Source organism: Aethalodelphis obliquidens, unplaced genomic scaffold, assembly GCF_003676395.1.
Source record: "Aethalodelphis obliquidens isolate GAN/ISIS:26980383/991018 unplaced genomic scaffold, ASM367639v1 scaffold1, whole genome shotgun sequence".
NCBI classification, from domain to species: domain Eukaryota; kingdom Metazoa; phylum Chordata; class Mammalia; order Artiodactyla; family Delphinidae; genus Aethalodelphis; species Aethalodelphis obliquidens.
This window is the reverse complement of record NW_020837945.1, coordinates 78321748-78345048: the sequence shown is the minus strand read 5'-3', so window position 1 is coordinate 78345048 and position 23301 is coordinate 78321748. Positions and strand designations below refer to the sequence as shown.

Sequence of the window (23301 nt, the reverse complement as noted above, 5' to 3'; positions counted from 1 at the left end):
GTGAGCAACTAATTCATCCACTCTTTTTTTTTTTACATCTTTATTGGAGTATAATTGCTTTATAATTATGTGTTAGTTGCTGCTGCATAACAAAGTGAATCAGCTATACGTATACATATGTCCCTATATCTCCTCCGTCTCCCTCCCACCCTCCCTATCCCACCCCTCTAGGTGGTCACAAAGCACCGAGCTGACCTCCCTGTGCTATGCAGCTGCTTCCCACTAGCCATCCGTTTTACATTTGGTAGTGTACATATGGTAAGCTGGGACGACGTGAGAGAGTGGCATGGACATACGCATTCACTCTTGCTTCTCCTAGCTTTCTTCAGCCCTCGAATGCAGGGATCTTGTGAGAACCAAACGATACAAATATGCCAACTGCCCAACAGAGTACTTGGCTCCCTAGCTTAATAAATAGTAAGTTCTTCCTTTTGTCCTTCTTATCCACATCTGCCTGCCTCCCCTCACCAACTACTTTTTTTCAGGTGCCACGACTGTACAAAATATTTCATTCTCTAGGATCAAAAGCCCCTGGCACTAGGTCTAAATGATTGTGCCTAGGTCTTTATCTGTTTTTTTTCACCTTTTATTTGTTCCATTTTATACCATTCCTTTCCATGAAATAAATGTTAATTGAGCACCTATTATATGCCAGGGATGACAGGACTTACTGTGATTAAAGTGACAGTTCTTCTCTCAAAGAGCTCCCAGATCAGGGAATGGCAGAGTCCAGAAATAATTATATAATGAGACAGAGACTGTATGTGCTGGAAAAGAGGTGAAAGAATGTGGAGGGTAAAAGTCGAGGCAGGTAGCACCTGAGCGGTGGCAGATTGGTGACAATTGGAGGAAACTCGGTGGAGAAGGTCAGTTGAGAAAGTCTCGGGCTATGAAGACTTCCTCTAGGTGGAGGTGATGGGGAGGGGCTCCAGGCAGAGGGAACATCCTGAGAAAAGGCTCGGGTGTAGAAGCGCATGAGACACATTTGGGGAATGGTGACAGTTTGGTTTGGATGGAAGATATGATATATAAAGGGACATAATGGGGAATAAAGGTGAGGCGTTATTGTTAAGAGTCTTTAATGACAGGATACTAATTTTGTACTCATTTTGATTTGCAATGAGGAAACACTAAGAGCTATTTTGAGAGGACAAGAAAGGTACAGTGAGTTGTATCAGAAGTGATGTTTACATCTGGCTCTAGCAATGGCCAGGTAATGGTAGTTATCTGGGTCTGTGATGGCTAGTAGGGCAGCATTCCAAGTTCTAAGTCAAGCAGACAGTAAGGACTCAGAGGTGGGAAAGCCTTGGGAATCGTTTGAAAACAGATTAATCCAGGATGCTGTGAATATAAGATACAAGTAGGGGAACTGACCAGACGAATTTAAAGTAAAGACAATGGGATTCTGAGGGTTCATATCAGTGATGCTGGTTTCTATTTTAAAAGAGATCAGAGTACGTGTAAGTCTATCAAATAAAGAACCTAAATAAGTTAACTTTGATTACTGCTTCCTTGAAGTCAGTTTTCTTGGAAGGTTCGTATGCTATTAAAGTTTTGTTTAAATTGCTGTAAAATTCACATAACATAAAATTACCATTGAACTATCAAATGCATTTACATGTTGTTGCAACCATCATCTATTTGGTTTCAGAACTTCTCCATCACCCCAAAAGGAAATCCATAACTATTAAGCTGCCACTCCCTACTCTCCCCTTCCCCCAGCCTCTGACAAACACAGATGGATGAATGGATAAACAAAATCTGGCGTAGCCACACAGTGGAATATTATTTAGCCCTAAAAAGAAACGAAGGACTGATACATGCTCCACCGTGGCTGATGACCTTTGAAAGCGTTATGCTATAGAAGCTTTTATATTTTGTATTATTTCAGTGGTAATGACAAGCGGCATCAATTTTTATGCTGTGCAGTGATAATTTGCAGTTGCAAATATTTGCGTAGGTCACAGCAATTACATCTCAACGTAGTGATTTTTGAATAGGGCTCTGGTAACTCAGAGATTTTTGATGTATTTCAGAGGTTCGCGCCACTATTGTTTTTTTTTTTTTCCTTGTAAAACCTGTCCATACATTTCTCAAGTTTGAAAAACTCTGAGGGTCTGCCAAGGATCACTTGCCACGGGGAGCCTCCCGGAGTATCCTGCCCAGCAGCTCAAGCTTAAGTGCTTCATGGAGCCAGGCTAGAAACATAACGGCACAAAGCCAGCTGGGTGTCCGAAGATGGGAAACCACGACATCCTGGAAAGGGCATATGCCTCCTCTAAAGAGAGAAGCCTCTACCAACTCTGGATTTTTCATGGAAATTTCTCAGTTAGTAGATTTCAGCATCTCATTCAAAAAAATTGTAAAAACACTCTGGGCAAAACAAACAAATCTGCAGGAGTCAGTTAAAGAACGCCACTAGAACACACATCATGTGGTGAGATAAATCTGCTTTTGAATTCCAACTCTACCTTTTAGGTTCCCATAATTTTGGGCTTATTTCATAACCTTTCTATGCCTCTTTCCTCAGCTGCAAAATGGGTCTAATGATGCTGTCTCCCTAATAGACTTGTCATGCCTGTAAGTATATTAACGCAGTGCTGGCAGACTGCGAGGCCTTGATATTAGATGATATTATCAGCTGAATGTTAATAATGAAATGAACGGCACAGATTCTAACTGGTTCTGCTTTTTGGAGGTCTTGGAGTAACTTCGGAGGAGGTTGGGGAAATAATCCTGATGGCGATCTAGTACCCCTTGTGTTGAATGTGACCTAGGAGACTGTCTCTGAGACTCGTCACTCTGAACAGCTGTGTGATCGTGGTAACTAGGGGTTACTTAGTCTCCTGGGGAGCAGCTCTCCCACCTGTAAAATGGCAATGATATATAGTACCTTCCTCACGGCGTTTTTGTGGGGATGAAATAATTAATATTCGTAAGTCGCTTACAGCAGTTCCCGGCACATAGCAAGCAACGACACAGGTATTTGTTAAATAATTAGAAATAAATGAATATAGGACACACGTTGATCCAACATAAGGTTCTTATGAATACATCTTCCTCTGAGTGACTTCTCTCTGAGGCACTGATTCAACTTGACGGTGCCTTACTTTAGTTGCTATTTTGAATAACATTTTAGAAGGTGCTAGCTCAAGTTATCTGTGTTGTGATTCAAGACGGAGCTGTGATCAACACTGACATTATCCAGCTCATCTGGAGACCTTTGAGAATGTCAGGCTTGTTCAACAAGAAAATGTTTTGTGATTTACCTTCGGTTGATGATTATTTCTGAGCTGGGCGTTATGATTGGTTATTTTAATGATTGATTTCAGGCTTAAGCCCTAACATTTCTAGGAGATGAACAAGCTTCTTTAATCAAATTCTGTGGGGCCATAAGGTACAGTGTAAAAGGAAATACTGGACTGAAGCTAAAATATATGACTTTGAGGAAGTCACTTCTCTGTGTTAGTTTCCCAAAATGTAAAATTAAGGAATTAGGCTTCTGTGTATACTGAGACCTCCGCCCAACTTCTTAAAAATTAAATCCTATAAGTACCTCTAATATATACCCTGGGGGGAGTAGCATCGTGCTGGGTGACTTGGGATGGTCACCTCCCAGCTCTACCCTTTTGGGCTCAGCCTATGTCTCATGGTGGCCCCCAAGGCATCTTGGTTGACCCAGGGCCCCCTGAATCTCATTCTGAAAACAACTGGGTAAGATGATGCTTTTAGCTAACAGACTCTGCTTCTAAAAAATATACATTTATTTTCAAATAAGGTGAACTTCTTTTTGCATGATAATTAACTAAATGATAAATATATACAGACAGGAATAAATTTACTTGTATTTTACTCAGAGCTGGGGATTTTGCTATGTAAATGGACCCCACGCTAAAATGAAACATTCTTTTGTAGTACGAACAACTCCTGGATGTCTCTGTTTTCTAGATTCTGTGCTTTCCTCTTCTTCTTAAAGTGGGATGCTGTGGGCTTGGTACACATTTGTGAAAACTTAGGATACTAGATTTTTGGGTTCAGTTTCTAGTTTTTGAGTCACTGGCATTTGTCCTTCTTTTTACCTCTCTTCAAAATTGGGATCATCTGAAAGAAAAAAAAAAAGCTTCCATTTAAAAAAAGGTATCTGAAATTTCACAAAGTACGCTGGCATCACAGCATCCCATGAATATTTAATCATCATCATCAAGACAGGAGGTTGGAGAAAAAAATCAGGTTGTGATATTTGGGAACAGCAGGTGTGGGAAGGAGGGTGTTGACACCCTCTGAAAACGGATATGGCATGTTGTGTGGCAGGTTCCCTCTGCAGTCCCACGTCACCTGGGTGCTTTAAGAAAACTCTAGAGAGTGGGAGCCTGTCCTCACTGACCCCACACCTGAACGTGGCAGAGAGCCTCTCTAGAAGCACGGATGGCCAAACTCCTTCCTTTCACTAGAGCCTTCAGGCTTTCTCTCTTGTGAACCTTCCCATCATGTGGGTGGCTCTGGCCCCTGTCCCTTGCATCTTTAATTCTTATTATCGTTGCTAAGCATGCACCTCTCTTGTGTATAATAAGGCAGTGAGAGAACAGGAATCCAGCTATGAATTTGGGATGGAGAGTGTTGAAACTCAGAGTTCACCTAAGACCTCTAGCATCCTGGAGTCAGGAGCAAGACAGAAATAAAAGGGCTGTGGGTCATCTATGGAAAAATTATTTGTCTTCGAACTTTATCACACATTCCACTCTGCCCACCGCTCAGCTGTGTGGGTTTCACCACTGCCTCCTTGCGGGCAGATGGATTCAGCCTCGAAGCTCCTGCCCCTGAGTTTTTCACAGGCTGTTCCAATTTGGAATCTTCTTGTAGTAGATTGAGAAAGTCTAACACTCTACTTCTCAAGCTTTTGTGTGCAGAACAGCTCTCTGGCAGAACTTCTTAACATGGAGATTCCTGGGCCCGCCCCAGGGGTTCTCACCTAGCAAATCAAGAATGGGACCCGAGAATATGCATTTTTAGTGAAAAGTTCTCAAGCCAGTGGTGCGGACTGCCCGCACATCAAATATCTTCAGGGTTGTCTTTCCTGGACCCGGCACTAAAGGATGCCCTGAGCTGAAGGTATGGCCTGAGACTGGGGTCACGAAGCCCACACTGCAGCTCTGGCTTTGGTTCAGATGTCACAGAATGTTTCCGACGTGCCAGATCCCTCATGTTGCAGGGGTGTGGCTGGGTCAGGGATGAAGTGAGACAAAAGGGACACTCCCTCCCCTTCCCCATGGGATTGGGGAGGCTATCTGAGGCTGTCACATCTCACAGGAACTCATCAACTGTCAAGACAATCAGGGAATATGGTCCTCAAAACATAATAAAGATGAAAATTAAGAACAAATTTCTTGGCCTAGTGTTGAAGTCCCTCAGTAATATGGCCTTGGCCTTAGAGGCCACTGTTCCCTTCATCTTCACATGTCCCAACAGAACAGAATGACTGTGCAAGTGACTGTGCTTGGGCTGGGGGTGTCAGTCCAAACTGAGTCACTTGGGAGTGGGAGCCTTATTGCCCAAGGCTTGATCTGGGGGCCCAACCCACTCCGATATGCTTTTGTCACTCGGAGTTGTATCCTCTTTGGCATCAGAAGAATTCTGTAGCAGTTTCTTCTCTGGGTCACTTCCTATAGTCAGAGCTCAACTTTTTGAATTGAATTCTTCTGCTGTCTTCATTATTTTGCCACACCAACTTAGGTTCTAGAATGTAATCTTACTCTGAAGATCAGTCTTTTGGTCATGACACTGACATGGAGGTGATAACAGTTGATACTTAGAACCATAGAATGCCAGCCCTCGAAGGGACTTCACTTTGAGTGTGTCTGATCTTCTTCATGTGGTTGACCAGGAAGCCAAAGGCCAGAGAGAGAAACTTTCTCAAAGATGTATTTGCCCAGGAACACCCAGAGAGAGTTAGTGAACTGGGACCCAGAAGTAACTCTCCATACCTACACAGAGGTACAATACCTTTTATCCTAACTAGTGCCCTTCCTATTTTCCTTGGAGTCTCAGTGTTTCAAAAGCATGTCTTATTTGCATTGTAATTTACATTACTCTATTTATTTACATGTTTAAATTTTGTCAAGCTTCCCCTCCTCCTTTGATTTCTTTCCCGCTGAGACATGTGAAATGACTCAGGCTCTCAGAAGAACTTGGGATAGGAGAAGAGACCCAACGGTAATCATTTCATCTTGCTGCAGTTTTAAGATATCAGGATCATCTTTGATTTAATTTGACCAATATAAATTGAGGAGCGGAACCTGCTGGTCTCTGCACTGGGTGTGGGACTACGTTATCTGTGTGACCGAAGAATAGTATTTTTCCCCCCGTGTGGATCCCAGCTACATAGAAAGGGGAAGGATCTAAAAGAGAATTAATGACAAGAGCAGCCTGGGAAACTGACTCACAGTGTGAACTTGGGTCAGTCCTTTCTCTAATCTGCTGCGGTTTGTTTCACTGATAAAGGAAGTTGGGTTGTGATGGCTGTCTGGGTTCTTCCCTGAGATCCTGCCCAGCTCTGCCATGTCGGGTGGTGTTTGGATGGTTTCCACATCCACTCCAGGGCAGCCCACGTTTCCACCTGAGCCCTAAGAGCAGGGAGGAGCCCAGTGCTTAGCAGGAATGGTGAGACACCCCGGCATGAGTCAGGCCCCCAAGCCTCCCAAGAGGGAGAAGGTTGATACAGATGACGCTTATGGCCAGTTCCACGTTCTGGTTTTCTATGTAGGAGGAAGGGAGGTCCATGGCAATACTCTGCATTGGGCTGATCCCTTCAGGGCCATTCCTGCCTGGCAAAGCTGCCCAATTGCTGCCCTCTTCCTAACGATTCTTAGTTTTCTTGCTTTGGGGGGCTGTGGGTGGAAGAGGAGGGGCAGGACTGACTACATAGTTTGTGACCCCAGTGCAAGATGAAAATGCAGGCCCCTTGTTCAAAAATTATAAAGGCTCTCAAGATGGTGACAGCAGAGCAAAACCAAACATGGGGCCCTTCGGTAAGCCGGGCTGTGTACAATGTTCAGACTGCAGGCCCGAAGCTGCCTTGCGGGAGGGTGGCTCAGGGAGTGGGGTGGGAATCTGGGGTGGAGAGGGAGGGACTTGACTCGGCCAGTAGACCCCAGACCATTGCCTCGAACCAAAGCCAGAAGTGATGAGAAGTCTTCCCCAGCTGCACTGAATGTGGAAAATGGCACAAGGGTGACTACAGCCTGGTGCCCCGAGAGTTTCAAGCAGTTGCCCTTAGATTCTGTGGCAGTCAAGAGCAGACTTTATTTTGCAAAGGAGAAGCACACCAAGATAGGAAAGGAGATTCCTGGAAGGTCACACTGCTGGTGAGTGACTAATTCTCAGACCTTCTAGTTGCCGTGCCCTTTCTCAGCCTGGAGCTGAGTAACAACAAAATTGTGCTCTCTCATTGTGGGTTAAATTGGAACTTGAGAACAAGAGCGAGATGCAGGAAGGGAAATGAGATAAATGATAATTGAATGGAGAAAACAAAACAGTTTAGGAAGCCAAAGCAGTTTGTCTGAATCCTATCTGATGCACAACACACAGCAAAGCAGACAAATGTCTGTGCAGCAAAACAAAACTGGAAGAAGATGATATTTTCAAATAAAATACGCATATTTCCAACCAGCCTTGAGCTCATCTGATAAGGGACAGATTGTCCAGAGTAAATAGAGAGAGGAAAAAAGATGCTTTGGGCTGAATTTAGTTCCATGTCAAAATCATGGGGGAACTTATTGCTTCTTTCTCCTGCTTGTCATCTCTCAGGCATCAGGACCTCATGGAGCCAGGAAGGGGAGCCCAGTAGATCACATATTCGTGCATTTATTCATCCTTCCATCTATCAGGCATCTCTTGAGCACCTCTGTTTCCTTAGTGGATGGTACCTCTAGCTCCTGTACCATGCTAGATCCTGAAAAGAATGTTTATGAGATCGCCCCTACCTTTACAGAAGGTAGACAGCTTTGTATGAGGGGAGAAAACTAACCATAATGGGAGTAATACTAGCAATGCCTGCTGTGTGCTATTGGAACTCAGGAGAAGGAGAAAGTCATGCCACTTACATGCCTCAGTTGATAATCGGCCTGCTGGTTCCTGTTTGCTTCAACAACTGCTGCCTGGATCTATTTATCATCACTGTGCTCCTTTTTCCTAAAAGACTCCTGGGGAGGGCGCATAGCTGGGGAGTAGGGATGTGGGATTCTTATAGACAGAATCTATTTATCCTCAGTGATGCATGGCTATGTACCAATCCTCTGCACTGGGGGTGGGGGGGAAAGCTAGGGTGGAAAAGGTGGTTCTGGTTCAGGTGTGGTGAGGATCCGTGCCTACTCATGCTTTCTCCTGTCCATCTGCTGCCCCCAGGACGTATGTAAGAGAATAGCCCTGCGGAGGCCAGGATGAGAGCTAGCTGAGTGCGCATCAGGGTGTTACTCCATCTCCATCTGAAAACTGGCAGGAGAGGAGGAGGTCTAATAAACCAGTGTTTCCTAACCCAAATAAGGAACAACTTAACATTCTCTCCCAGGGAGCACAGGATTGAAATAGCGGAGGAAGGGGAATCAATTGTAAAGGCTGTTGCAAAAGAGAGAGAAGAAGCAACACTCCAAGAGAAATGATCTCTAAGTGCCTATCTAGTAAAATTTTTCTGTGATTCTGTGCTCCTCAGCTGTTGATTATGTTCTCATCCAGCAGGAGATCTGTACATAGCTTGTGATACAACTGGGAACAGTAGACATGAGGCAAATCCCACGTGTCATCATATGTCCCATCATAATAGCACTGCCCATTCATACCTAAATATTAGCATTTACAAAGCTGGCGTTACCTCCAGAATCTCGCCCAGGGAGGTGGGTGGGGTCTGTATTATAATTCTTATTGCACAGAAGAGGAAACTGAGGCTTGGCGAAGACTAAGCTACTTGCTGCCGATCCCCTTGAGCGGCGGATGAGGGACCAGAGCCCATGTTTTCTGTGTGACGTTCTTTCTTCTGCTTGTTGTCCTTCCTGGATGTATATTGTTTCCTGCTCCAGTTACCGCAGGCTGCAATGTGACAGGAGTGCAGCAGGAGCTGGGAGGAGGGTTCAGCAGCCCCTGGAAACCTAGTGATAATTAGATAGCCGCCACGTGGACACATGGTGTCTTTTCACAGAGCATCTTGCCCTTTAAACTAACTCAATGCAGCAGTAACTTCAACAGCAATACATTGGTTCGTCCCCCTCCTAAATGACCGGGCTGGGATCCAGCATCTCTTTGCTCCTCTCCGCCTTTTGCCCCCATCCTGAGCCATCATAAAGACACTTGGAGCTCAGTGGGAACAGTATTTGTCTCGCAATTACTTCTAATGGCCCTGTAGTTTTGTGGTGTGTAAGTGGTGTGACCTACATACCAGTTATGTGAAACTCTTTTCCTCCTGGAGTCTATATTAAGGAGGACAAAAATCAGTGAGATCAGGGAACAGTGGCTCAGTCCATCCCACAGTTAACATTTATATCCAACTCCATTGTCTGTACTTGTTGAAATGCCAGCTCTTCTTAACAGCCCAGAGTGAAGGCTGCCTCTTCCTCTGTGAAGCCTCCCTGGATTGCTCTTTCCTGTGACTCACCACAGTGCTTGTTCTGATCCTATCTGAGGTGTTCATCATTTTTCTACATATTTCATCTTCCTGACTCCTTATGTCAGAGGCTGTGTCTAGTTCATTTTCCGATCCTTGTCTGCTCTGAGAACTGAGACTGGCCAAGGTCCTTGCTCAGTTAACTACTTGCTGCGTGAAAGCATAAACTGATTACATCATAGATATTGTGGAGACGTGTAAAAAAGACACGTGGACCTGTGATTCTCTTCACAGTTCATATTTTACTTTATAATGACTCTCTAAGTAGTAAACTCTTATTTGGGTTTCAAAATCTAAGATTCAATTACATTTTCTAGCCATTGTTGCCATGTCAAGTCTTATTCTACATTCGTTTTCATAGGCTGCCTTTCAAATTCCATCCACATCCCTGAAGGAGGAATGATATCCTCAATTTACAGAAATATCAGCTCAGAATGGTAAAAATATGACTTGCCATAAGTTGCAAAGCCATTAAACGGCAGATCAGGATTCACTGACTAGATACTCATCGATCACCATTCATTCAATATGCATTTATTTGCTGCTTGCCACATACTGGGCATTGTGGGGAATCTATGGGAGAATAAGATGTGGTCCTTGCCTTCAAGGAGCTCATAGTCTAATGAGAGGGACATCCACTTAAGTGGAAAAGAGTGTCATGTAGCAAATAGTCTAATAGGAATACCGACCGGAGAGTTTGTGTTTGTTCTTATAGACATACTGCTCTACATGCCTCTCCTCTCCTGATCTGAAAGTGATGATGATACTCAAAATCACAAATAGCCAAAAACCCAACTCATCGTTAATGTTAATAAAAGGAGGATAGTCTTCAGACTTAAGCTTTCTTACTGTGAATGGGAAGCATACAGATGCCAGGGAGGAATGGACAGCAGGCTGCTTCTGCCCACGCCATCATAAGAGGTCAATCAAAGAGGGAGTGGGCAGAAAAATCCAGGACTTCTTGAAGGAGTGGACAGGAGAGAGAGGTGTGTCATTGTAGAACAAGAAAAGCTCCACCAACAAAGCCAGTTCCCCATCTCTGACAGGTGGAGTTCCTCCCTGTAAATATCTCCAGTCCTTTCATTTGACCCTTTGTTGGAGGTTGAGCACGTTACTCTCAGCCCTCTGGGTGAGGCAAGATTCAGACCGAGTGGGATGACAGCACGAAAACACCCTCTTGTTTGGCTTTCTCTGAGCCAACCACATCTCCACTGGCCACTGTCTGTGGTCTGGCCCCCTTTGTCCAAGAAGAGAGGAAGATCCTTGAGGACTGGCCAGAGTCTACTCAGGTAAGGCCAGGTGGCTTGTCACTGGTTCTACAAAGAGATGGGGCTCCTCTCTATGAGCTGATTCCTCTTGTCCCCAACTTGTGTCTCGCGTCCCCTCCACTACTGCCTTGTAGTTCCATCTAGACTCATATTCTCCATGACCCGATGAAAAGTGCTCTATTCCTTACTGCTCAGGGTTCATGAGATTTGTAGACCAGCATTTTCAGCCTATAAAATCCCTGGACATACTTATCTCTCTATTGATTTTGATCTTAACTGCCCTGTAAGAACCATCTCTATTCAGTGGCTTAGGAACTGAGGCTCAGTGAATAGAAGTGATTTGTTCAAGTTTCATCTGCAGACTAAGGCCAAGATTAGATCTGATGCCTCCTTCTCTCTCCCTCTCTGCTGCACCCCCTGCACCCCGCCCCCCCCCAAGCAGGTCACACCTTTTCTCTAAAAGCCAAGAGAAGTGAAAGGGCTTCCTGAACTGTCAAATGGCAAACAAAAGGTGTTCTTTTCTTTCAGGCAGATTGAGAGGGATATTTTGAATTCATCTGAGAGAGATTTTCTAGTGATATCTAGGCTTCATCAAATGGACTATTTTTAGAGAATGGATGAGAATATGTACGTAAGGCGGCCTTGTTAACTGAACACTGTTATGCAAATTGGAGAATATCACTACGTGGAGCCTGACACATGCTTTGGCTTTCATTTGGGGCTGAAGTTTATAGCAATACAGTCCTACCTTAAGAAACAGGAAACATCTCGAACAAACAACCTAACCTTACAGCTAAAGCAATTAGAGAAAGAAGAACAAAAAAACCCCAAAGTTAGCAGAAGGAAAGAAATCATAAAGATCAGATCAGAAGTAAATGAAAAAGAAATGAAGGAAATGATAGCAAAGATCAATAAAACTAAAAGCTGGTTCTTTGAGAAGATAAACAAAATTGAGAAACCATTAGCCAGACTCATCAAGAAAAAAAGGGAGAAGACTCAAATCAATAGTATTAGAAATGAAAAAGGAGAAGTAACAACTGACATTGCAGAAATACAAAGGATCATGAGAGATTAGTACAAGCAACTCTATGCCATTAAAATGGACAACCTGGAAGAAATGGACAAATTCTTAGAAATGCACAATGTGCCAAGACTGAATCAGGAAGAAATACAAAATATGAACAGACCAATCACAAGCACTGAAATGGAAACTGTGATTAAAAATCTTCCAACAAACAAAAGCCCAGGACCAGATGGCTTCACAGGCAAATTCTATCAAACATTTAGAGAAGAGCTAACACCTATCCTCAAACTCTTCCAAAATATAGCAGAGGGAGGAACACTCCCAAACTCATTCTACGAGGCCACTATCACCCTGATACCAAAACCAGACAAAGATGTCAAAAAGAAAGAAAACTACAGGCCAATATCACTGATAAACATAGACGCAAAAATCCTCAACAAAATACTAGCAAACAGAATCCAACAGCACATTAAAAGGATCATACACCATGATCAAGTGGGGTTATCCCAGGAATGCAAGGATTCTTCAATATACACAAATCAGTCAACGTGAATGACAATTTCTTAATGTCAACAACAGTGTTATGAGGCACCGATCAAAACAGCCCTGGGGAAATACTTTAGCTTTTCTGTCTTACTGTGGTATGTGGAAAAACAAATCTCAATAGGGGGGGAAAAACATCCCCAAATCCTTTCAGATTGACTCCTACAATTTCCTCTCTTATGACAGCTATCATTATATCTCATTGTTCTACAGTTTTAAGAAAATCTCATCTTCAGTGATTATGTAGTTTATTTTTTTAAGATGCTAATTTTAGCTATCATTTTTTTTCTTCATGCGCTAAAGGTTGTATCTTTCTTAGTTGTGGAAGGAAATGTTTCCTTTGTGTGTGTGTGTGTGTGTGTGTGTGTGTGTGTGTGTGTGTGTGTTTGAGTTTGTTATGACAGTACTAATATTCATCCCCGTGGGCCCACCACAATGCAGTGGGTTGCAATCTTATGTAATTTATAGCAGGCTTCTATATATTCTTAAGTGTCTTTCTGGCTGTAAGGGTCTTGAAGAAATCACTTAACCAATTACCTTATTCAAAATAGAGAAACTGAGGCTCAGAAAGATGACACGGTGTGCACAAGGCCAGGCAGCCAGTAGTCTCTGGGGCTGTAACTCTTTCACTGCCCACTACATGTAGTGAATGGTGCTGGGCACCCCTAAGTAGAAGCATTAGCTCTGTCATTTTGGGGACTATACCTAGATGCCCTTTAAGACTCCTTTCAATTGCAAGTTTTAGGTACTTTGACTTCTCCTTAGCATCTAGATGATTGCTGTGGAAGCTTGGACACGCGGGTAGTGGTGGAGGTGGTGAGAAGTGTTTCGACCTGTGTTTGATTGATTTAATGGGGAGGAATGAGACAGGAAGGAGACAAGGATGACTCCAAGATTTTTTTGAGCAACTGGTAGGAAGGTGTGGCCTTCATTGGGGTCGCAGAAGACCATGAGAGGAGCAGGTTTTTGGAAGGAACAGCAGGAGCTTACTTTTGGAAGATGATGGAAATGAACTTTATTTATAGAGATTGTAACTTGATTGATCTACAGAGTATTTTATTTTCTCTCTCCTACCCCTGTAAGTAGTCCTGGTAAGGGTTATTTCTTACTTTTTTTTTTTTTTTTTTTCAGGGAAGGAAAATAAGGCTCAGGGGGTTGAAGTCATCTGCTCTAAATCACAGAGCAAATTAATACCAGATGGGATTCACACCTGGGTTCAAAAAGTCAAATTCCCCTTTCTCTTCACTGCCACTGCCTCATACTAAACAGATAATTTTGGAGGTCACTTATAGCTTTGGAACTCTCTGTGAAGTTCTAGAGAACTTTCGCTTTGTTATTATTTAAGGACCTTTCCTAAATCCCAGGAATTCACACTTCTCAGGTATGTCTCCTGAGCTGCATGTGCTGTTATACCAGACGCAGGATGTTTGGGACCCTAGGAGGACACTAGAACTCAGCATCTGCATCAATGGAAACTTGCAATATTAGGAAAGAGCCTTTCAAATATGGTCAACACAGGGCTTCAGGTTGAACCATCTGCCTGCTGGGGGGTGGGAATGCACTTTCTTGGGCGGGTAATCTTGGACTGATTCTCACATCAATCTCTTCCTCTAGTAGTGAATTTCTATCTGCTCGCTGACATTCATGATACATTCTTAGTGCTGTCTGCTTTCTGTCCACTTGAGGTTGACACACTGTTAAAGTTCTTTCTGTTTACATGGAGCCCCAACCACACATTTCAGGGTCAGGATATTGCTAGTCCCTAAACAGGGATACAGTGAAACACATATTATTTGATCCAGCCCTGGACAATGCAGGTTGTTAACCAAAATTGCAGAAAAGGAGACCTGCTTGAAATAAAGAGACAATTACTTTGGGTTTGTTAGGACGGCTGGACAGCAAAATAGAGGAAGCTTATAAAGGCAAAAGCTGCAAGGCTATTGAGTTACACAAGTTGTTTGTCAAGAAGTAGAATCGCAGCTGGCAAGAAGTGAGAAGCCTGTTAAGCAAGGATTGGTTGGGATCTGAAATGGTTGATAGTTACAAAGCAGGACCTTGACACCATAAAGTTGCAGCTGTTGGCTGTTGTTCTGAGTATGCTGGTGGTGTCCTTGGGCAAAGAAAATTCAAGTTCTCAGTGGTGACAGGGACATGTCTGAGAGCAGATCCTCAATGGCCACTCCATTCCATTTTTGTCTACCTGAACTATGATTATTCCATTATAATGGCAATTTGTCATCAAAGTCTAGAATAAAAAACTTTGCATACCATTTGTCCCCTCCCCCCCTCAGCCCCCCACCCTCCTGCCTGCTGGCAGGTGTTCTCTCCCATCACTGATGGCACCAAAAGGAAACATAAAATATAGCTGTTATCTTTCAGCAGCAGGTCATACTGGGTCCTTGGCGCCTGTTTTGCCTTTTGCAAGAGCTCTTCGATCCAAATGTATCTAGATAGCTTAGTGTGATTCTTTGGTGCCCCTAGAATGCTCCTACTGCACTAGGCTTTATCCAGCCCTCTTGTAATTATCTATTTGCAGATCTAATTCTAATTCTTTCACCGACAGTGTGCTCCTTAAAAAAAGAAAGAAATTATATTTGCAGGTTTTCTTCTACTTTCCACCTCTCTCTCTTCCCTAGCACAGTGATTGGCCCAGAGAAAGTCCCCCCAAATGTGTTTGAAATATTAAATTAAATGAAACAATTTGTACCATGTAGAGCTTCACGATGGAGGTTAACCTAAGTCATATAAGAAAAAAGTAGAGTATCCAAGTTAAGATATCCTTATAAACAGAATTAATGAATGAGGCAAATCAAATCTCTAATTTGGAAGCTAGCTGGTGTGGTTCATTTTGCTCTATAGTTAGGGATACATAAACCTGTATAATGGATGTGTCCGTTTTGAAATTTTCACATCATCATTACTCATGCCTATAACCCTCAGGAGTGCCAGTACAGTCATTAACAGCTGTTGATGTCATAAACATTCGTTTGATTGTTAATGTATTTAATAAATGAAGAAGTCTTGTGGATCAATAAGACGAAGGAGATGAAACTAATAAAAATGTTCAAACATACACTCCCCTAACCTTTCAATCTCACAACTAAAAAACAAAAAAGCGTTGCAAATTTAAACAAATATTGGGCTATTTTAAACTATTTATTGCCAAATATATATTTTTAAATTATGAAACCCTCTCCTGACCTGCAGAAAAATGGGCTTCATATTCTTCTAAAATTTTTTGGTAATTTTTAAAAAATTGAGGTAAAATTGACATCTAACATTATATTGGTTTCCGGTGCACAATATGCTGATTTAATATTTGTATATATTGGGAATTGATCACCACAATAAGTCCAGTTACCAGTCATTACCACACATAGTTACACATTTTTTTCTTGTGGTAGGAACTTTTACGATCTACTCTCTTAATAACTTTCAAATGTGCAATAGAGTGTTACTAACTATAGTCACCCCCAAGACTTATTCATTTTATAACTGGAAGTTTATATCTTTTGATCCCTTTTACCTATTTAGCCCCCTCCTCACCCTCTACCCCCAGCAGTCACCAATCTGTTGTCTGTATCTGTGAGCTTTTTTTTTTTTTAAAAATGATTCCACATATAAATAAGCTTCATAATCTGCTAAGACTTAAGCTGCTACAACATTGCTGGGAGGGGCAATTTGGCCATATATACCAAGAACCTTAAATCTACAAACTCTTTGACCCAGCATTTCCATTTCTAGGAATTTATGCAGAGGAAAAAATTAAGGATTATGAAAATCTGTACCTACACGGATGTTCAGTGCATGGTCATTATAAAAGCAAAGGGGGGAAAAAAAGCAACGTGAACAAGTAAAAATAAGGGGTGAGTTAAGTAAATATGGATGATTATATAATGGAACCCTACACAGTCACTAATGTGCTGTTGCAGAAAATTATTCATGAACTGAGTAGTGTAGCACAGTGGTGGAAAATAGGGGCTTGAAATCTGAGAGATATTTGATCAACTTAAAGCTCTTATCACTGACTGTGCAAACGAGCAAATTCCTCAACCTTTCAGAGTTTCAGTAGACTAATCTGGAGAATGAGGATCATTGTAACTAATCTGGAAAATGAGGATCATTGTAACTAATCTGGAAAATGAGGATCATTGTAATACCTGGAGCACAGGGCTATGGTGAGTGTGAAATGAGCCAATGCAATTAAAGCCCAGTGTTCAGTACATAGTAAGTGCTTAATAAACATTGCTACCGTTGTCAGTGTCAGCATCCTCGTCAATATGTTAAGTGTAAAGGGCAGCTTTTGAAACGATGTTTACAGCATAACTCAGTTTTTGAAGTAGAAAAAATAACATTATCTGTCATAAATGTAGAAGAAGTCTTAAAGGATATACATCAAAATGATTTACTTTCATTTTCTCTGCACGGTCGATTTAAGGAAAGATTTCTTTTCCTTCTTTTGCTTTTATGTATGGCCAATAATGTAATAAGAAAAGTTAAATGGGTCCAATGAATCATTAACATCCATCCCTAAAAATAAATGAACATTTATCAATGCAGTAGTTCTTTGCCTGTGTTATCACCGTTTCCTCATTGTCAAGTCACTAAAATCTCTCCATACTGTTGTTATGAAGGCTATATATCCAATGGTTGGTAGTGCTTGGTTGATTACCTCCAGGTCTCCCTTGCCCCTCTATCCTTGTCCTTCTGCCATACCCCATGTGGTGTGCACCATAAATACCTGTTCTGTTCAGAACACTCAGTGTTGACAGTGGGGTGTCAAGCAGCACAGAGGGTGGTTTCTGACCTAGAGGAGTTTAGAGTGCCCTAGAGGGAAAGGACACTTACCTTAATGGTGTATGTTTCATCTTCATCTTGTTGAGATGCTTCATCTTGTTGAGAAGGTCCATCTGTTGCAAATGAGTTGTGGTAGCTAGGGAAACCTTCTTTAAGGAGGTAGGGCTGAACGATTATTAGATGGACTTTAAAAACAACTATGTTTCCATAGCCCACAGGTATAGTCATCTTTGACTAGGATGGAGTCCTTCCAAGCTCCTTGTGTCACATTACCTTTGATGAGATTTCTTGTATGACTGTTTCTTTACCCACCACTTTTTGGGGTCTTTGATTTTTATTCTATTTCAATTAATTTCTTTTGTAGCCATAGCCCTATGACTCTGACTTATATTCACTTGGTATACTTCCTTGAATATATTTTCCCTCAATCATAAGTATTATGTATGTTCAGTGCCAAAAAAAAAAATTGGAAAATTTAGAAAGATGTAAAAAAAATGTAAAAATCATCCATAAGTTAGTCATGCAGAAATAATCATTTATAACATTTTGGTGCATGTGCTTCCAATGCATGTGTGGGTGAGTTTTAATATTATTTTATAAGCTGCATTTCTGCTTCATAATAATATATCTTTTTGTGACAATTAATATTTGTCTACAGAATTATTCTGTGAGATCTTTTATAACCTCCCTCTCTTAAAGATAAACTCCTTTTAACACTTCAATATGTGAATTTCTAGTATCTTTATTTGCCTATTTGTATATACTTGTGGTTTTGAAAATAAAACCATAGGATATGTGTAGCTTAGGACCCTACTTTTCACTTAGCATTATTCTGTGAATATTTTTCTGTCATCTAATTGTCTTAAAAAATACCATCTCTGAGGGTTGCATAATATTCCACTATGAGTGTGTACATATAGTGTAATACAATAAGTACCTCTAATTTAGGATTGATGCTTAAATCATGATATCCTCTTCTAAGTTCTGAACTCCATGCAGGAAGATCCAGTTTTGATTCTTCTTTGTAGTCTTGTAGTCAATTGACAAAGATAAAATCCTTTGTTCTAAATGAAATGAACTCTAAGTGGAAGCCTTTATGATATTCAGGGATCCAGGAAGCTGTGACTGGGTTGTTTCAGGCTTTACTCACAATGTTGTAATTGGGTTGGTGGGAGGGAGAATTTTACTCTGGGTGGACCAGGTCTAGCTGGATGATGTCCCAGCCTAGAAAGGTCAGTCCTCTCTGAAGTGCTGCTCTCATAGGTTGGAGGAATCAGCTAACGAAACCAAACAAGAAGTTCTTACCATTCAGTGTTCCTTGCCTGTTAAATTCAAAAACAAAAACAAGCTAGTAACTTGGTCTCTTGTTCTTATTCGTTTCTTTTCCAGGATGCTCTTAAAGATGCAATTTTCTTTAAACATACAACCAAGGACTAGAAAGTTTTGATTTGTAGTGGGATAAAGGTGATACAATTAAAAATATTCCAGCCTTATTATTGTTGGTATTTGACCTGCTTTGCAGATGACCTCTTAGCTCTCCACCTTGATTTAGAATGGAGACTCCCCATCAGGTCTGTGTGGAGTCCTAGACTACCAGAGCTAGAAGGAAATGTGGGAGTCAAGTGGTTCATACCCTCTTAGTACAGGTGAAAAAATGATGCCCAGAGAAAGAAATGACTTACATCTGAACCCAGATTTCCTGACTCCTATCACTTTAAGGCATTTTCCACCATCACTAGTTAGTGTAGCGTCTTCTCCCAGTTGTTCAAAGTTGCTCTCACATAGATTCAGTTAGACTCCTTCTATCCATCCTTTTTCTTAAACCTTTAAAACTATGTTTTGAAACCCCACTATATTTTAAGTACTTTGTTAGGTAGGCCTTTAGATCCGTTAGCTCCCCTAATTCTTACACTGTCCTACAAGGTAAACATTGGATCCATTTCACGTTTGAGAAAACTGAAGCTCAAAATGTTTAAATTGCTACCCAACCTCAGGCAGCTGGTAAGCTGTGGAGTCTGGATTGAAGCCCAGGTCTGTCTGACTCCAAAGCTTTCTCTGCTATGCCAGCCTACTTCCTGATACAGGAATTGATTACATGAAATGAATCAATTTATGTCTTTACTGTTCCTTATCCATTATCTTGTGGAAAGGTTGGCTTCATTAATTCTCCAAACATTATTGTGTCTTTGAGTTGTAGGTGAGTGATCTTGACACATAGCCCACAAAGTTGTGTTTAAATAAAAAATAAAGGCATCTTTCAGGTTCCAATGGAGGAAGCTAAACTGCGTGGCTTAGCCCCTCCTACTGATTGGCTAAGCTCCCAATGAGCTAAACTGCGTGGCTTAGCCCCTCCTACTGATTGGCTGAGCTCCCAATGAGCTAAACTGCGTGTCTTAGCTCCTCCTACTGATTGGCTGAGCTCCCAATGGAGCTCAACTGAGTGTTTGTTTGGATTGGTTCAAGATGGCGGAGTAGAAGGACGTACGCTCACTCCCTCTTGCGAGAGCACCGGAATAACAACTAACTGCTGAACAATCATCGACAGGAAGACAATAGAACTCACCAGAAAAGATACCCCACATCCAAAGACAAAGGAGAAGCTGCAATGACACAGTAGGAGGGGCGCAATCACAATAAAATCAAATCTCATAACCGCTGGGTGGGTGACTCACAAACTGGAGAACAATTGTACAGCAGAAGTCCACCCACTGGAGTGAAGGTTCTGAGCCCCACATCAGGCTTCCCAGCCTGTGGGTCCGGCAACGGGAGGAGGAATTCCTAGAGAATCAGACTTTGAAGGCTAGAGGGATTTGATGACAGTATTGGGGGAAACAGAGACTCCACTCTTAGAGGGCACACACTATGCAGTGTGCGCATCAGGCCCCAGGGGGAAGGAGCAGTGACCCCATAGGAGACTGAACCAGACCTACCTGCTAGTGTTGGAGGGTCTCTTGCAGAGGTGGGGCGTGGCTGTGACTCACCGCGGGGACGAGGACAGTGGCAGCAGAAGTTCCGGGAAGTAATCCTTGGTGTGAGCCCTCCCAGAGTCTGCCATTAGCCCCACTAAAGAGCCAGGTAGGCTCCAGTGCTGGGTCGCCTCAGGCCAATGGAGCTCAGCTAAGCTTCAATTCGGATTGAAGCTTAACAATGGAAAACAAACAATAATTAAAGTTTTGCAAAAGTTGAAGAAAATAGAAGCATGAAAGGGAAAGAAAGAAAAAAAACCTTGTTCAAGTTAAGTAATGGCATCTCTACTAAGAGAGAGAATGTATTCAGGGAGAAGCGCTGATGTCAGAAGAGTCATGGAAGAGTTAGCAGGCTTGAAAGAAATTTAGGGCTATGTTTTGGGATGTGGATTCCCTTGGCCAGGCACTTTTTCTTGACCTTTTTTCAAAGAAAGATGGGCTATACCACGACTTCTAATTCTTCTGACGTAACACAGGAGGAAAAAGGAAAATTATTTTCCTCTAGTTCGTTTCAGACCAATGTTTTTGAAGCTGGCCTAGGTCAAGGTTAGGGTGGATGGAATGGCTCCCCTCCACAGCCCCCCAACTATGCCTCCCCAAGGTTACTCTTTAAAACAGGGTCACTGCCACCCCTTTCCTGTCCAACTCCACATAACTTGCTATGACCTTTTGCTGGGAAAACTAGAACTTCTGCCAAATTATTCTGTCCAGTCCCTCTGTAACTAAGGGCTTTGTTCTCAGAGGATCTGTTCACTGGAGGTGCATTGGACTTATCTCTCTAAGACAATATTTCTCCCACCTTTTTCCATTACATAATTTACATAAAGAGTTTGTAACTTCTCGGCCCACATAGCAGTTTCATAAATTCTTGTGATAAAACTTGCCCAAGAGACACTATCTGTCACCATCTCTCAAAACTTCTTTGATTTTATTTCCTGAATGCAGCTTTTGCATATTAGTGGGCAGGTAAAAGTCATTGCCCAAAAATACAGTTATCTGTGTATAGGAAAGTCTTTATTTGGGTATGAATTTTAGTCTTCTTTTGACTTTAATTTTTGGAAAATTTCTGAGGGCTAAATTTTGGTGTATTTACTGTATGAAACTATTTTTTCCCCTTGTGCTGGAGAATAGGTAATTTGTGATGAAAATGTGAATGCTTAAAAAACCTTTACGTTTTCAAATGTTATGACTAGTGCCAATACTTTTTTCTTATTTTATCTTCTTTATAATATTTTCATTGTAGAAAATTAGAAAATGTAATTAAGTAAAAAAAAACTATAATCTAAATTACCCAGAGAAAACCTACGTTAACATTTTTGTGGATATTCTTGTAATACATTAGTTACACATAATGATATTTTGTTTTGATAAAAACTAAGATCATTCTATGTCCTATTTTATAACTTTCAAAAATCTACTGTGGATGTTTTCCTATTGTATTTGTACAATGTTAATTATAACAGCTACATAATATTTTATCTAAACTACATTTAGGTGGTTTAGCTATTCAAATAAATTATAAAATAGTATCGCTATTTTCAAAAGGGCATTGGCATAAGGAATGCACTTAGATTTGCCACTGGAAGATGATGAATTAAAAAGATAGCTAGATATATCACTTGTTTTAAATGATCTCTCTATTTCATATGTTAAAATATACCATCACAGTTTCTGATGATGTACTGATTAATCCCACTTCCTTTGTCATGAGACCTAAATCTATAGATAGGTAACGTTATTAGAAAACCAAAGTGACCAGCTTAGAGATACCTGCTGGATATGATGTTGAACTATCTAAGGTCCCTCCTAAATTCAAGATTCTACATTCAGTCACTCCCAACAGGAGAGCTGGTTTTAGCTCTCTCTGTAGCATTTTCTAATAAGTTTATCCACTGACTGGGCTTTGGTGGGAGAATTACAGAGTTTCACAGTCAAACATTGGTGGTATTTGGAACCTGGCATTACCTATTTTCAGGGGATTGCAAGAGAAGAAGTAATGAATAACATTAACTAGGAATAGTACTGGTTATTGTAGATTGGTCCCAACTCATTAAGAAAGGGGGCTTCCCTGGTGGCGCAGTGGTTGGGAGTCCGCCTGCCGATGCGGGGAACACGGGTTCGTGCCCCGGTCAGGGAGGATCCCACATGCTGCGGAGCGGCTGGGCCCGTGAGCCATGGCCGCTGAACCTGCGCGTCCAGAGCCTGTGCTCCGCGGCGGGAGGGGCCACAGCAGTGAGAGGCCCGCGTACCGCAAAATAAATAAATAAATAAATAAGAAAGAAAGGAAGATGGAACTTCCCTTACAGATAACGGGGAATGTATTTTGGAGATGTGTCAAACATTTCCTTGATCTCTTTAAATACCATGCAGTGTCACAGTTGAAGTTCTTAGATGCAGAGATACAGCCAAACAGTTATACTGTGAACTAACCTACTTTGGTGACACTTATCTCAAAAGAGAAGCTTTGGGCTTCCCTGGTGGCGCAGTGGTTGAGAGTCCGCCTGCCGATGCAGGGGACGCGGGTTCGTGCCCCGGTCCGGGAAGATCCCACATGCCGCAGAGCGGCTGGGCCCGTGAGCAATGGCCGCTGAGCCTGCGCGTCCGGACCCTGTGCTCCGCAACGGGAGAGGCCACGACAGTGAGAGGCCCGCGTACCGCAAAAAAAAAAAAAAAAAAAAGAGAAGCTTTAAGGAGTGGTCAAACTTATCCATTCAGCTGAATTTCTCCATCACAAATAGGACATAAAGCCACAGATGTTTTTTCACTGCTTTTGTATTCTGAAAGGATACTCTAGAGCAGGAATTGACTCAGGAAGTATGTGTGCAAGTAACTTGGACAGCATCAAATTCTGGCCCTGTGGACTTTGGTTTCCATTTGTTCCCCAGGGCTGGGTGGGAAGATGGCCTCCTGGGAAGGTTTGGCACAGCCCTGGTCTCAGTACATTAACTCTCCTCACCATCACCCACACCCACACATCTTGCCAGTAATTTCAACTCAGTCAATATAGAATTGACCTTCCCTAAAACTTTTGGGCAGTGCCACTCTCCCTTTGGC

The 23301-nt window shown here is 42.1% G+C and overlaps 1 protein-coding gene across 1 annotated transcript in view; it reads left to right on the top strand.

Annotated features, from left to right (window-relative positions):
• The first annotated feature begins 10720 nt into the window (after positions 1 to 10720).
• The window catches only part of TPRG1 (tumor protein p63 regulated 1), a 143682-nt gene continuing 131101 nt past the window's right edge, over positions 10721 to 23301 (top strand). Inside the window, exon 1 of the mRNA XM_027109024.1 lies at positions 10721 to 10938. The gene's annotated coding sequence lies outside the window, so the exon portion shown is untranslated. The remainder of the gene's footprint in view (positions 10939 to 23301) is intronic.